We start from the raw sequence: 14,835 nt of genomic DNA on the forward strand, positions 1-14,835 counted from the left end.
AGGTATGGAAGGCTCTACTCCCTTACCTATGTGTTAATGATGATCCCTGCTTTGGAAGTCCTATGAAATGCCACTGGTAAGGAGGAATTGTTGCGTAGGCTGATACCAAAGCAGACCAATGTATTTTGTTCAGTTAACAACTCTGTAAATCTACCTCTTTAAAACTCTTTAGAAGACTGAAGCATTAGTACAGCTATTTCAATTGAAGCATAAATTGAGGGCAGCCCTAGGATAAAGTTTAGAGAAAAATTACTTTTTCTTCCTAAGGAAGATATATTTTTCAGGATTCAGAGTATGTGGGAAGAAGTGAAAAGGAAAAACACAAGGCAAGGAGGGTGCTTATTCAGGGCAGAGGGGCTCGAGAGGTTCAAAAGCATTGTTCTCATTGTCCTACCTAGCCAATTAGACACGCTCGGGGAGACATTGGCTTGCAGTGATTACACTTACTTCTCCTGAATGTCTGCGGAAAAACTTGGCCTCTGTTATAACCTTCTTGCAATAGACATTTTCCAGTGTCCTTCATCTAGTCTAATTCCTGCTGAGTGTCCCACAGGTACCAGTGTTGGAGGTGATCATAAGTCTGACTGACATAATATGATTCATTCATTCCCACTTTCATCAATTAAAATTAACTTTTATTTGTTTTACACATTTGCTTCAATCATTTTGAAAGTTATTGATGAATTTAACACTTTAACTCACAGGTACAGAAGACTTGCAAGTGTGGTCTTTTCTCCAGCTGCCATTTCTATTACAGGATGAATTTCCTCTACTCACAGATCATCATTCTTGCTGGAGAAGGACTTGACAACAGTTGGAGGTTAGACTATAGAGAAGAGGAGATATGCAACTCACAGTTGTTACAGAGACAAAACACCTTACCTTATATATGAAGTCTGGGGGATAGGTTCACTGATAGTGAGTCAGAGCACCATGGGGACCAGACCTGGTTTTGAACTAGAAAAGCTGTAAAACTTGTTCACTCATTTGACTTTCTTTAGGTGCACATGTGATTGTTACAAGAATATCATTAGGATTCTTGGAGTTGTAAACACACACACACACACACAAACACACACACACACACACACAGAGAGAGAGAGAGAGAGAGAGAGAGAGCTAAGCACTCTGATATTTATAGAATAAAGGTTACATCAATGTATTTTAAATTCCACATTCATACTGGAGATTGTTCTTTAGGACAACTTATTGCTATATGTGCTAGAACAAATATCTAATGATATAAGAGAACATCCATTATACAGATGTTTATCTTGAAGACAGCATAAACTGAACATTATTAACTAAGGCTGTATGAAAAAAACAATGGAGGAGGGACAAGCCAGTTTAAGTTCTAGTTCAGGGTTATCACTACTATATGTTTTGTCCAAACTGCCTCCGTTACTTGACTTCAGTATCTTTGCTTGAAATGACATAGGCAACATAAGAGTCATCATCTCTACAGTCTCTTATTGTAGGTTTTTTGGACTAGATTATTGGAAGTAAACTGGGCTATGGAGATGACAGTGTCGTTGAAAGAAAAAAATGCCCATTTTCTGAAGTTTGGAATACAAATTATGGAGTTCCAAGAATCACTGTTTGCTACATAATAGCTTTTATACCGTAGGGCCTTCTTCCATAGTGACTATAGTTCCTATTCAGACAGCTTTGCCCAGAATCCCACTTGAGATGGATCACCAGGTAATGGAACTTGCCATCAGTTGTCCTCTGATCTTCATACATGTGCAGTGGCACACACACACACACACACACACACACACACCACATACACACATCCAAAATTCACAAATAAATAAATTTAATACAATAAAAAGTCCTTATTGTACTCCTGAGAAATATGCCTGCAAAGAATTATTCTGCTGCTTAACACTCAGAATGCTTCCCCTGGTTATCAGAGAAACTTCAAATACTCAAAAACAGCATTATGCATAGATCAAATAGCTTGGTGCCTATTACCTGTTCCAGGTGAACAGAGAAATTTGAGGAGTCTTTAAAATGATTGCCATATAAATGCCAGGAACCCCAATCTGGAATGAGATGTATTTGTTAAAATCTCCAGATAAATTAAACAACTCTGTACGTATTAACTATTTAAATGCTAAATACATTCTAAATACCACTTCAGATAAAAAAGCTAGTGTGTGTGCAAATATCCCTGGCAAATATTGACAAATTGTTGAAGAACTGAATATATAAAATTCCAGTCTCATCATGCATGCTTCATTAATTTAAGTCCAAGCCATTAGCTCTATTAGATCCTACTTACTGTGGTACAGGAACATTAGTGCATATAAATGAGTACTTTTTATACCAAGGGGATATGCAGCTATAATTTACTTAATAAATTTGCTATATCCTAATCATGTGATTCCTACTTTTTATCAGAGCTGTCCTGACAAGTCAAATACTTGTATTTGGCAACCATAGTGTTTACCTTTGAAGTTGACCACAAAATGCAAACACTAACAAAGTTTAAAACCTTTACAAAGACTACACCATCTTGTGCAATACAATATGAAACACAGGATTTCCTTCTGGAGGATTCTTCACTTGTAAGATGAAATGTCAACATACTGCTTGCTGTACTCATGACTTCTCAAGTTAAATTGTGGTGCAGGCCTGTTTACAAACGACCTGGAATGATATTACATTTATTTATTTATATCCTCTGTCTGTCTGTTTGTCTGTTTGTCTGTCTGTCTGCCTCTCTCTCTCTCTCTCTCTCTCTCTCTCTCTCCCTCTCTCTCTCTCTCTCTCTCTCTCTCTCTCTCTCTCTCTCTCTCTCTCTCTCTCTCTCTCTCTGTGTGTGCCTGTGTGTGCATGCACATGCACATGTCACAGTGTGCACATGGAGATTAGGACAATTGGCAGGGACCAATTACCTCCTTCCAGTATAGATTCAGGGGGTCACACTGAGGACATTATGTTCGGAGACATATCTTTTTCTTTAGCCCCTGAGCCATCTCACCTGCTATCACCTGCAAATTTAATGAGCTTTTGGGTTTAGACAATTTCTAAACTAAGCAAGACAGAGCTTAAAAACAAATGTACATAATAGATGCAATGAAAGTCATAACTTTCTCCATAAAACTGTGGCTTTTGAATGTCACTTTGGACAAGTTGACTTTCCTGATGCTCTGTCACCTTACACATAAAGTGGAGAAAATAACAATCCTTACAACGGTGAGTAATGACAATACATCCCATGAGATTCAAATCTTTTCTGTTGGTAATGAATTCTACTATTTTTCTTTCTATTTCAAAAACATTAAAACCACTCTTTACATTTAATTTTTTGAGAAGATTTCGAAAGCAAAAAGGTCAAACTAGAGTAGAAGTGGAAAAGTTGCCCCTGAACTATAACAAATATGCAAAGTCAAAAGAGAACATGTTAAATGTCCCAACTGATAAACTCCTGATTTGAAACCACTCACATATTAATTAGTCTCTGAATTCTCAAGACACAGTTAGCATATCAAATGATACCCAAGAAGAGGGAAAGAGAGGGCCCTGGTTCTGAAAAGAGTTGATTCAGCATTGTAGGGGAGTACCAGGACAGGGAAATGGGTGGGGGAGGGGAGGTGGGTGATTGGGAAATTGGCAAAGGGAATAGGGCTTATGAGACCGATGGGGAGGGGGAAACCGGGAAAAAGGAAAGCATTCGGAATGTAAACAAAGAATATAGAAAATTAAAAAATAAATAAATAAAAAGAAAAAAAGGAAAAAAAAAGAAAGAAAGAAACTGCAGGTCCTTGATGAACAATAGGCTTCACCTTAGTCTGAGCACTCCACCCTAAGTGGAGGGGATTTTGGCTAACACAGGAGTTCCTATTCAAGGGCTGGGAAAGGAACTTCACATTGGTGGATGTCAAGTTCCTGCCAGGTGGCATGGCACTTCAATAAGGCTCTCTACACAGGAGTGAGTGGGTTAGTGAGCAGGGGGAGGGGGAGAGGATAAGGGATATTGGAGGGGAAAGGAGGAAAGGTGATAGCATTTGAAATGTAAATAAAGAAAATATCTAATAAGCCCCTATAAAAATAAATAAGTAATAATAATAAAAAGAAACCACTCATATGCAGACATGTCTCCAGTACTAAATTCAATACTAACTTTTAACTGGATTTAATTGTGAATAACATCAGTCATGTCCAGTGTTAGGAGAGAGGAGACAAGGGCAGTTATGGCATGTGGAAGGCACTAGGAAAATCAACAAAGAATTTCATGGACAGTCTCAGAGGTGTGTATTATCAAGGAAAGCAAAAAGAGCCAAAAGTCATTGCAGAAGAAAATGTCTGAACATATTCAGAATGTGACACTGAACACAGGTTGTATATGAGGCCAATTTTAGCAATTTTTGTTTTTCCAATAGCAAGAGATTCCTGTACTATATTAAATATCTGGTGAGAAAGATGAAAGAAATGCCTACAAATTCATTTTTATTACATTAGCCCAACTTGATGGCTAAAAAATGCATACTTTTCTATCTCATCATTGATACAGTTGCAAATGTTCTAAATTAAATATTAATAAGATTGAGTTGAATTGAGGGATTTTTCAGCATTAAGAAAGCTATTAAAATAATTTATTGCCATATAGGTAAGAGAAAAAACCCTCTGATCCTCACAAAGAATTTTGCAATCCATTTAATAAAACCTAATGCTCATAACTCTTAAAATTATCCATGCTGAATGCTGAGCAACTGTTTCAATGTGTGATAGAAAGATCTGAAATCTGCCACAAAGGATACAGAAGTCAAATAAGTACTGGATGTACTCCCATTGAAATAATTTTGTTAATATTGAGTAACTTGTGAAAAAATCATTGAAAATAAAACAAAAATTTTCACACCAAAAAATAAACATTGTCAATGAGTAGAACTTTGATGAAGAATAGTAAAAGTCTATTGAAATAAGGAAACTATGATTAATAAACAGAGATCACTTTCTTATTTAGAATATTCTACAACAGAAAAAATGCCCAATGCATTATATTATTTACCATGATATCAATATGAAGATTATGTTTTCAAATAAATGTAAAAAGCATTTTAGAAATTGCCCTTTAAAAATCAGAAAATACCCAATTTTTGAAAAAAAAATAGCCTTGGGTTTTAGCATTCCCCGATACATAGAAGACTATAATATGTGACTGTATTACTTTTCTGGGACAATTCAAGCCATAATAAGAAAGATCCATATTGTAATTGCTTCTGAAGTTAATCACAAATCATATTGATTACAAGATGCTGAAGAAAGAATTTAGAATGTGCTGTACCTGTGAGAACACAAAATTTCACCCATAATTGGCATGTGAAATTCCAGACATGTCTCATGATTTCTTTTCTGGAGGGTCATTTACTTGTGAAGTAAGGGATATGTGTCTGGCTTTGGAACATGGGCTCATTTTCTTTTGTAACTTATCTAAGTTATGCAATTTTCTGGTAAATAAAATTGGAATATTGTTTACATAGCAGTGATAGAAAATGAATACTGTTCTTACTAAGAGTGTTTTATAGTCTAATCAGGTTGTTCTTAAAAGTATATGGAGGAATAGAGATAGCGAGAACAACAGGAACGTTTGAAGGTTTTACCAGTGAGGAATGCAAAGGAATTCCTACAATCTAATGCCAAAAATATTTACAAAGTTCTCAGATGAAAAACCTATAAGGCTATGAGATACGATCTCAAGCTAGGTCATATGATTATTGGCCCAATATAAAGCATTGTATCATTGTTTCTTTGTATAATGACAGTGGGTTATAGTGGGTTGCGAGAACATGGTAGATGGTAGGATTTCAAATTGATGGAGAAGGAATAAGCTTTTTTATTATATTGATGGACGTATAATGTGCCTGCCCTCAGGGAAGCACATAGTAGTGAAGTCAGACGAAATTCAGTGTGGATGTGTCATCTGATGTACTTGTTCAAGATATCTGTGACAGAGATACTCTAAAGTCATAAACAGACACTTAAAACTCTTTAGAATGTTAATTACAAACAGCAGCTTCATTGCCTATGAGCAATGCTTTCTTTTTATAGTGAAAATTTCCAGCATTTGGACAGTGTAATAATTGATTACTTTTGAACCTATTTTATGATACTAGTGGTGGAGAGAAATATTAACGTTGTTTCTAAAAATTTAGCATTAATGTTGTGCAATTAATATAATTGCAGTTCATTAGAGTCTGAGTTTCTTATGTATGTGCATGTAACTGATTACGGAGACTGTACAATTGATATTTACCTAACTTACAAATAACTTATTTGTAAGCTTAAGTTTCTTTATATTAAGCATATCTCATTGCTTCTAATCTAAGATAAACTATTTTTTCTTGGTGAGACCTTTCTTCTTGGTAAGACCCAAGAAACTCTTGGATGAGATGTCTCCAAACTAGACAGCTGGGACCTCAGCTTTGGTAAAATCTACCCCTCACTGTAGATCTGGTGCTAGAGAATAGGGAGGACTTGGTGGCTGTGAACATACGTGTATGTGATTATGTCCATGTTGGCTGAACATCTGTCCTTAAAGAAAACATACATGTGAAACTCTTGCCATCTATAATATTGCTTTGTTTATAAATGGGCCATTGAAGAACACATTAAATCAATAATTTTGGAATGATATTATCCTGGAATATTGGGGAATGTGGTTCTCAAATCACCTTTATAGGGAAAACAGAAAACAGAATATAAAGAGGAGAAAGCTATATGAACATGATAATATTTGAATTAATCTGGACATAAAACCCAAGCAAAGAAACAAACAAAGAAGAGGCCAGAAAGGCATCTACACAGAGACATGGAACACAAGAATATGTAGATATTTCTATTTCAAATGATTGACATTAAGACACATAATCAGAATGTATCTGTGCTACTATACGTCATCCAGTTACTGAGGATTAAAGTAGTCATGGAAACTATATAAGGCAGAAGCAGTCCTGAAAATGCATTTGCAGAGCTGTGTGGGAATTCTAAACAGTGGTAACAGAATCAAAGAAGAAAACGCTAAGTTTTCTGTTCCACACTAGATTGTTTCCTTTGGAAGAAAATGCCCTGTGTTTTGGTGTCATTTCCTGTCATAGTGATGAAAATGTCCAATGAAAGCAACTTAAAGGACAAAGGTTTTATTCTGGCTCACAGTTCAAGGGCCCTGTTTCCCATTGTGGGAAAATCAAAGCTTTAAGAACTTAAAGCATCTGATGGCATCACACCCACAACGGATAGCAGAGCCTTATGAATGCTTGCTAGGACTCAGCTCTCTTTCACCATTTTATACAGTCCACGATCCTTTTCCCTGGGACTGGTCCTGACGACAGTTGGGATAGATCCTCCCACAACTGATAGAATCAAGATAATCTTCCACAGACACATCCAAGACCCATCTTCCTTGTAATCAAGTTTTGTCAACTTTACTAAGAACTCACTAAGCACCAATCTCCAAGCTGAAAAAGGCACAGAGCACTTTAGGGCAGTGAGTAGGACCCTCCTTCCCAGCAGAAAGTCCTCTAGACTTCAGAAGATCTGCCTGTGTCCACACAAATTTCTTGAAGGAAACTAACCTAATGGGAAAATTGTTGCCAGTGCAGCCTAATTGACAAAGAGGGTGGCCTCCAGATACCTGTGATTTGGAATTCACACATTTTATTTACTTTGTTTTTCTTTGCTGTGTCATTATTTGTATACACTCTGGCAAACGTAGCCAATGGGCAATAGAAAGGAAAACTTTGAATTGACTCTTAAGTTATATATCAGTATGTGCATAAAAATAATACTTGAGACAGTTGAAAATTTCAACACAGAACCTTGTATTGGTGTAATGGGCACAAATTCAGGTCCCAAACCAAGAAGTATAATTATGTATGACCATATATAATTTAGTTATTTAATTTTAATTTATTTATTATATTATTTGTTATTTAATATAAATCATTTAATTATTTAGTATAAATCAAATTTATTTCATTGTATTCATAAACTCCTGAGCTCTGGAATGCTTGGATACTATTACTATATTTTTACATTTTCCATAAAACAAACTGGAATAAGGTCATGTTTCTAGAGTTTTCTAGAATATCATTAGCAGTGAAGTTTTGTCAGTTACTTTCCTTGTTGCTATTTATAAATAACTAAAAGGGCCACAGTTTGAAAGGTTTCAATCTAAGGACACAATAGTTGAGTCTGGGGCTCATAGTAAGATACATCATGAAGGTGGAAACATGGACAATAGAGTTCTACTACGCATAATGGACAGGAAACAAAGAAAGGGATAGGGACCAAGTGTAACCTAGGAAGGTGTACTTCTGTTGACCTATGTTGCACTAGCCACTACCTTCTAATATTTCTAGAACCTTCTCAAATTACACTACCATCTGAAGACCAAGTCTGCAACGGTCTTATGGGGCACATTTTGTATTCAAGTCAACACTTATGTTTATTCATTGGATACTGGATTCAACTTGTTTCTGCTATGGTCTCTCTGTGCCAGCTCAGGCAATCTCTTCAACTCCACAGGCCTCAGAAGTTTGTCAGGTTGGTGAACAGAGGAAATGCACAGCTACTGCCATGGGGGTGTCCTGCAGGGTTCACACTCCATTTCCAGCACCCATGGGGTTTTGCTTCCTTGTTTCCTCAGCTTTCTGTATTTCCCTTCAGTCGTTAGTGTCACCTCTTCCTTCCTCAGCTATGTGTCCACAACTCATCAGGGCTCAAAAGGTGCTCCGCCACCTTCAACTTTTGGAATGAAAATGGAGGAAGGCTTTCTGCCTCATCACACAATTCAACTCAAGAAAAAACAAGTATATGTCCTGAGTGAATTAGATATACAAGTGATGAAAAGCAAGGGGGAGAAATGCCAACCAAAAATTTCTTAAAAATTTTCCATTTCTTTAGTTGCTTTGTGCTGTTATTTACAAGTATTTGCTAAACATTTTATACCTCAAACTCAAACCACTTTTAAAAAAATTTTTTTGATAATCATCACTTAAACTCATGGGAGGAAAGTGGAGTGAAGATAAACGTCTCTTGAGATTTTGTTATTGGCACTGTAACTTTGAAATCCAGACATGAGTTAACATTCTTAATGTCCTGCCACCTTTCCTAGGGACTTGGTGACCAGTGAATCATGTCCAGCCACACAGGTAAACTGGAAATGTGCCTTTCTGTTGCTGCTTGTGAGAACATTGGTGAAAGCCAGGGACCTTGACTTAATTTGTCTTCCACTGATCTGTGGCGAGCTCACCTAGGTGAGGTTGCTGGTTTGCATTATGTTCAGAGGAAAGCATGCTCTATTGACAGTGACATTTTTAAAGACAAGTGTTTAGCAGAACTTGAAGGCTTCATACCATCCTGACTGATTCAATTATATACTGAAGGATAAAAGCCTCAGACACATTGTGATACTGGAATTATGAGCAGGAAATATCTTCCTTCTTGACCTACTCAGGTGTTTAAAAGTTCATCTGGACAAGAAGCGTTAAAAGTCTAGAGACACCATTACAGTTTCTTTTAGGGAAAATTGAGTCCCTAAAATTGTGTGTGTGTATGTGTGTGTGTGTGTGTGTGTAAATTATTAGAGTGACTTACTGACCATAGTTTTGATAGTTCTTCAAAGCCTTTCTCATGATGGAAAGGGTAAGAATCCAGTAGTTCTTTACTCTATGAAGCAGGAAATCTCTCTGGTGCTAATCTGGTACTGGAGTTCATAGAGATCTGTTGGTTTTTTTCAGTATATATTGCAATCTCAAAGATTTAATATCAGTCAGAAAAATAGATTAGACAAACTTGTCAGTGAGAGTGAGGCATGCAGGCAAAAAGCAAAGCTTCCTTCTTTCAGGTCCTTTTATTTTGGCTGCCACCAGAACTTATGGGCAGATTGAAAGTAGGTATTCCCACTTCAAGTTCTCTGATTAAGAATATCCATTGATATTCTGATGGATATAAGGTAAAAATCAAAGAATCATTTTGATCTGCATATCCCTGATGACTAATGACATTGAACATTTCTTTAAGTATGTCTCGACCATTAGAGATTCCTCCCTTGGGAATTCTCTGTTTAGCTCTTTACTCCACTGTTTAATTGGCTTATTTGGGTTGTTGGTCCCTAACTTCTTGAGTTCTTTATATAGTTTGGATTTTAGCACTCTGACAGCTGGTGTCTATTGCCTTATAGGAGCTTTTCCTTCTTAAAAGCATTAGCACAAGAGCCACATTCCTCAACTGAACACCAATAGCTCAGCCAATAAGATCAATGATTAATAAATAGGACTTAAAGAAACTGAAGAGCTTCTGTAAGGCAACGGATACCATCAATAGGGCAAAGTGCCACACTACAAAATGGGAAGACTTTCCTCAGCCCTAAATCTGACAGAGGGCCATCAGAATGGCTAAGATCAAAAGCTCAAGGGACAGCACATGCTGGCAGGGATGTGGAGAAGCGAGAACACTCCTCCATTGCTGGTAAGTGTTCAAACTTGTATAACAATTTGACAGTTTATCAGAAAATTAGGAATAATTCTATTTGAAGACCCAGCTAAGTCACTCCTAGCCATATACTCAAAAGATGCTCTACTATACCACAATGACACTTGCTCAACTAAAGCAACTTTATTTGTAATAGCCATAAAGTGAAAACAACCTAGATGTCCCTCAACCAAAGAATGGATAAAGAAAATATGGTATATTTGCACAATGGAATATTACTCAGCTAAGAAAGATAACGACACCATGAAATTTGTAGGCAAATGGATGGAACTAGAAAATATTTTCTCAAGTGAAGTAACACAGATCCAGAAAGACAAACATGGTATATACTCACTTATGTGTGGATAGCAGACATAAGGTACAGGATAACTATGCTACAATCCACAGACCCAAAGAAGTTAACTAACAAAGAGGGCCCAAGGAAGAAAGCTAGAATCATACTCAGAAGGTAGCATAAAATGCTCATTAGAGGTAGATGGAGGGCGAGAACTGGGTGGGAGAGGGGATGGGTATGAGAGATCATGTTTATGGAGAGTTGGGAAGAGAAAATGGAAATCAGTGGTGGGAAGGGTGGGGGGCATCTCTAGGATATGAGAGAGACCTGGGTTGGGGGAGTTCCTGGGAGTCTATGGGCATGACTCTAGCTGATACTCTTAGCAGTGGGGGATGTGGAGCCTGAACTGACAACCTCCTCTGTAGCCAAGCAGAATTTCCAGTGGAGTGATATTAATGCAAACCCACCCACAAAACCTTTGACTCAGTATGTGTCCTGTCTATGGAATGTGCAGAAACAAATTTGGAGCAGAGACAGAGGGGTTGGCCAATCAATGACTGCCCCAACTTAAGATTTATCCTAGCAGTAATTCATCACTATTAATGATGCTCGGTAATGCTGAAAGGAGCCTAGCACAACTGTCCTCTGAAAGCTATACCCAGCAGCCAGTGGAAAGAGATATAGAGACCCACAGCCAAACATTATACAGAGTCTTGTGAACAAAGTCTTAGGGAAGGATTGAGGGCCCTGGAGAAATATCAACAGAGTCAACCAGCCTGGATCTTTGGAAACTCCCAGAGACTGAACTACCACCAACCAAAGAGCAAGCTTGGGCTGGACCTACCCCCCTCTGATTCCCATACATGTGTAGCAGATGCACAGTTTGGTTTTCATATGGGTCTCCTAACAACTGTAGCAGGGGCTATCTCTAATCCTGTTACCTGACTGTGGATTCTGTTGCCCTAACTGGGCTGCCTTGTCTGGACTCAATAAGAGATGTGCCTAGTCCTGCAGTGACTTCATTTGCCAGAGTAAGTTGGTACCCAGGGAGGGGGGTCTTGACCTTCTCAGAGGAGAAAGGAAGGTATAATGTGGCTAGGGGCTGTGTGAAGGAGAGACCTGGGGAGCTGCAATTGGAATACAAACAAACAGACAAACAAACTCTAATCTGTCACTTTTCTAGTATGAATCAAATCATGCTTTTTTTTTAATTTGAAAATTTCTTAGTTTGTTAACTTTCATTTATGAACCAAATGAATACCCTCCCTTTAAAAAAGAGTATATCTTGCATCACAGCTATTGGATTGGGATGTAGAATAAATAAATAAACAAACAAATATTTTATTTTATTTTCTATATTCTTTGTTTACATTCCAAATGATTTTCCCTTTCCCGGTTCCCTCCTCCCCCAAAGTCCCATAAGTTCTCTTCCAATTCTCTGATCTACCCCCTCCTACTTCTCTGTCCTGGTATTCCCCTACAATGCTTGATCAAGCCCTTCCAGGACCAGGGAACTCTCCTTCCTTCTTCTTGGGAGTCATTTGATATGTGAATTGTGTATTGGGTACTCAGCTAATATCCACTTATCAGTGACTGCATTCCATGTGTGTTCTTTTGTGATTTGGTTACCTCACTTAGGATGATATTTTCCAGATTCAAGCGTTTGCCTAAATATTTCATGAATTCATTGTTTTTAATAGCTGAGTAGTATTCCATTGTGAAAATATACCACATTTTCTGTATCCATTTCTCCATTGAGGGACATCTGATTCTTTCCAGCTTCTGGCTATTATAAACAGGGCTTCTCTGAACATAGTGGAGCATGTGTCCTTATTGCATGCCGGGGAATCCTCTGGGTATGTGCCCAGGGGTGGTATTGCAGGGTCCCCCAGAAGTGTTATGCCCATTTTTCTGAAGAACAACTAGACTGATTTCTAGAGTGATTGTACCAACTTGCATTCCCACCAGCAGTGGAGGAGTATTCATCTTTCTCCACATCCTCGCTAACACCTGCTGTCTCCTGAGTTTTTCATCTTAGCCATTCTGACTGGTGTAAGGTGAAGTCTCAGGGTTGTTTTGATTTGATTTTCCCTAATGACTAGTCATGCTGAACAAATGCCAGCCAAGATTACTATACCCAGCAAAACTCTCAATCACCGTAGATGGAGAAACCAAGATATTCCATGATAAAATCAAATTTACACAATATCTTCCACAAACCGAGCCCTACAAAGAATAATAGGTGGAAAACACCAATACAAGGAGGGAAACTACACCCCGGAAAAAGCAAGATAGTAAACTTCTTTCATAAAACCCAAAAGAAGATAACCACTCAAATACAAATCTTTAAAAGGTCAAATACAGCAAGCTTATATTAGCAAAAGATAATGCCAAAATCATGAATTTTTATCTCAAATATTGTTGCAATGGAAAAAAATATAAAAACTTCTAATTACTTTAGCAGTTAGAAGATTTTACTATAGAATACAAATCCCATCTTGTTTAGAGAGATTCTGGGAAAGATTTCTGGATAAAAATGAATAGAAAAGCAATGGTATCTTTACTCTTATACTGTCATATTAATTTTATTTCAATTCAAAATGTCTTGGTTCTAAAAAAAGAAGAAAGAAGAAGGTAAAAGAAAAAAGACAAAGACAAAAAGAAAAAGAATATCCTTGCAGGAGTGCCCTGCAGCTTGTGATTTACTTGATTCCAAATGTAATTGAGTTCTCAAGGGAGATTAGACATAATAGTTATTATTAGGGAAATTCTAGGACCTCCATTAAAGGTACAGCCCTGCTTAGCACATTTCTTGTCCCTTTAGTTCCAATTTAAGCACCCAGATGAAACTCCTTTCCTTAGGGCAGCCGCTTACTGGATGTCTCTGCTTGTGACTTGTCTCAGAGCCACATCATAAATACCTCCTTTAGTCCCTGCACTTCCTATTTTCTTAAGTTTGGTTAACTTGATATCATATATCCAGAAAACTGAAGCAAACTATAGTCTGCAAACATCTACCCCAAGTCCTTTTCATTTGATTTAAGATTGTGTTTATTTCGGCACTCTTTCAAAGAACTTGGTTCATTAGCTTAAAAGCAACCCTTTCACACATACACACATACATTATAGTCATCTCACTTCACACCATGACTAAATAACAAACACGAAACAGTAAATGAGGATTTTTTTTGATTAAGAGTTTGAAGATAAAGTCTGTTGTAGCAAGAAAGGTGAGGCAACCAAGTGTGGGGCTGCTTGCTCATACCTTGGTGGTTCATTGAGAAAGACAGATCTCAGGCATGAACCGAGGTTATGATTTAAGCTATAAACTCTACCATTTATTTCCTGTGTCTGCCTGTTTAATCCCATATCTAAGAAGTTTTGCAACTTCCTGAAACAGTATCACAAATTGGGGGTAAACTGCTCAAGTACACGAACCTGTGTGGGACATTTCATGTTCAAACCAGAAACCACCTGAATACAACTTTCACAAAGTTTTTGCGGTTGACATTAGTATTTTTTCAATTTTGTTCTCGTTCCTAATTTAGTCATCTACATTAGTAATTTTTTTTAATTCTTTTCTACTTTTAGAGTTCTTTGAATGACTGTTAGGCTACACCAAATTGATTTTGTAGCCCACTAATGGGTTGCAACCTGCAATTTGCAAAATAAAGCCAAATGGAACCACAGAAATGAGCCAAACAGAAATAAACATAACATCATTACTAAAATGAGTAGAGTATGCAGGTCCTTATTGATAAATGTCCTTTAGTGATAGTTGATTCCTCTGAACTAATTCCTAATTTTTCTAGATTTTGTTCTAGTTTCTAATTATAACTAGTTTCTAATTATTCTTCCTAGACCAAGTTCCTTACACTTCTGGGCACCCATTGCTTGCACATCCATGCAGTAACATCTCCTTGTGTGATATTTGTGGAATGCCATCCTTATCTTCAATTCCTACAGCACCATCCATACCACAGAGACTCTCTGTGTAGAACTGATATGGACACAGCTGCGCATCTTCCGAAACTCCTAGGGTGCAGCTTCCTTTTTGA

This window comes from Apodemus sylvaticus, chromosome 1 (genome assembly GCF_947179515.1).
Source record: "Apodemus sylvaticus chromosome 1, mApoSyl1.1, whole genome shotgun sequence".
NCBI lineage: Eukaryota > Metazoa > Chordata > Mammalia > Rodentia > Muridae > Apodemus > Apodemus sylvaticus.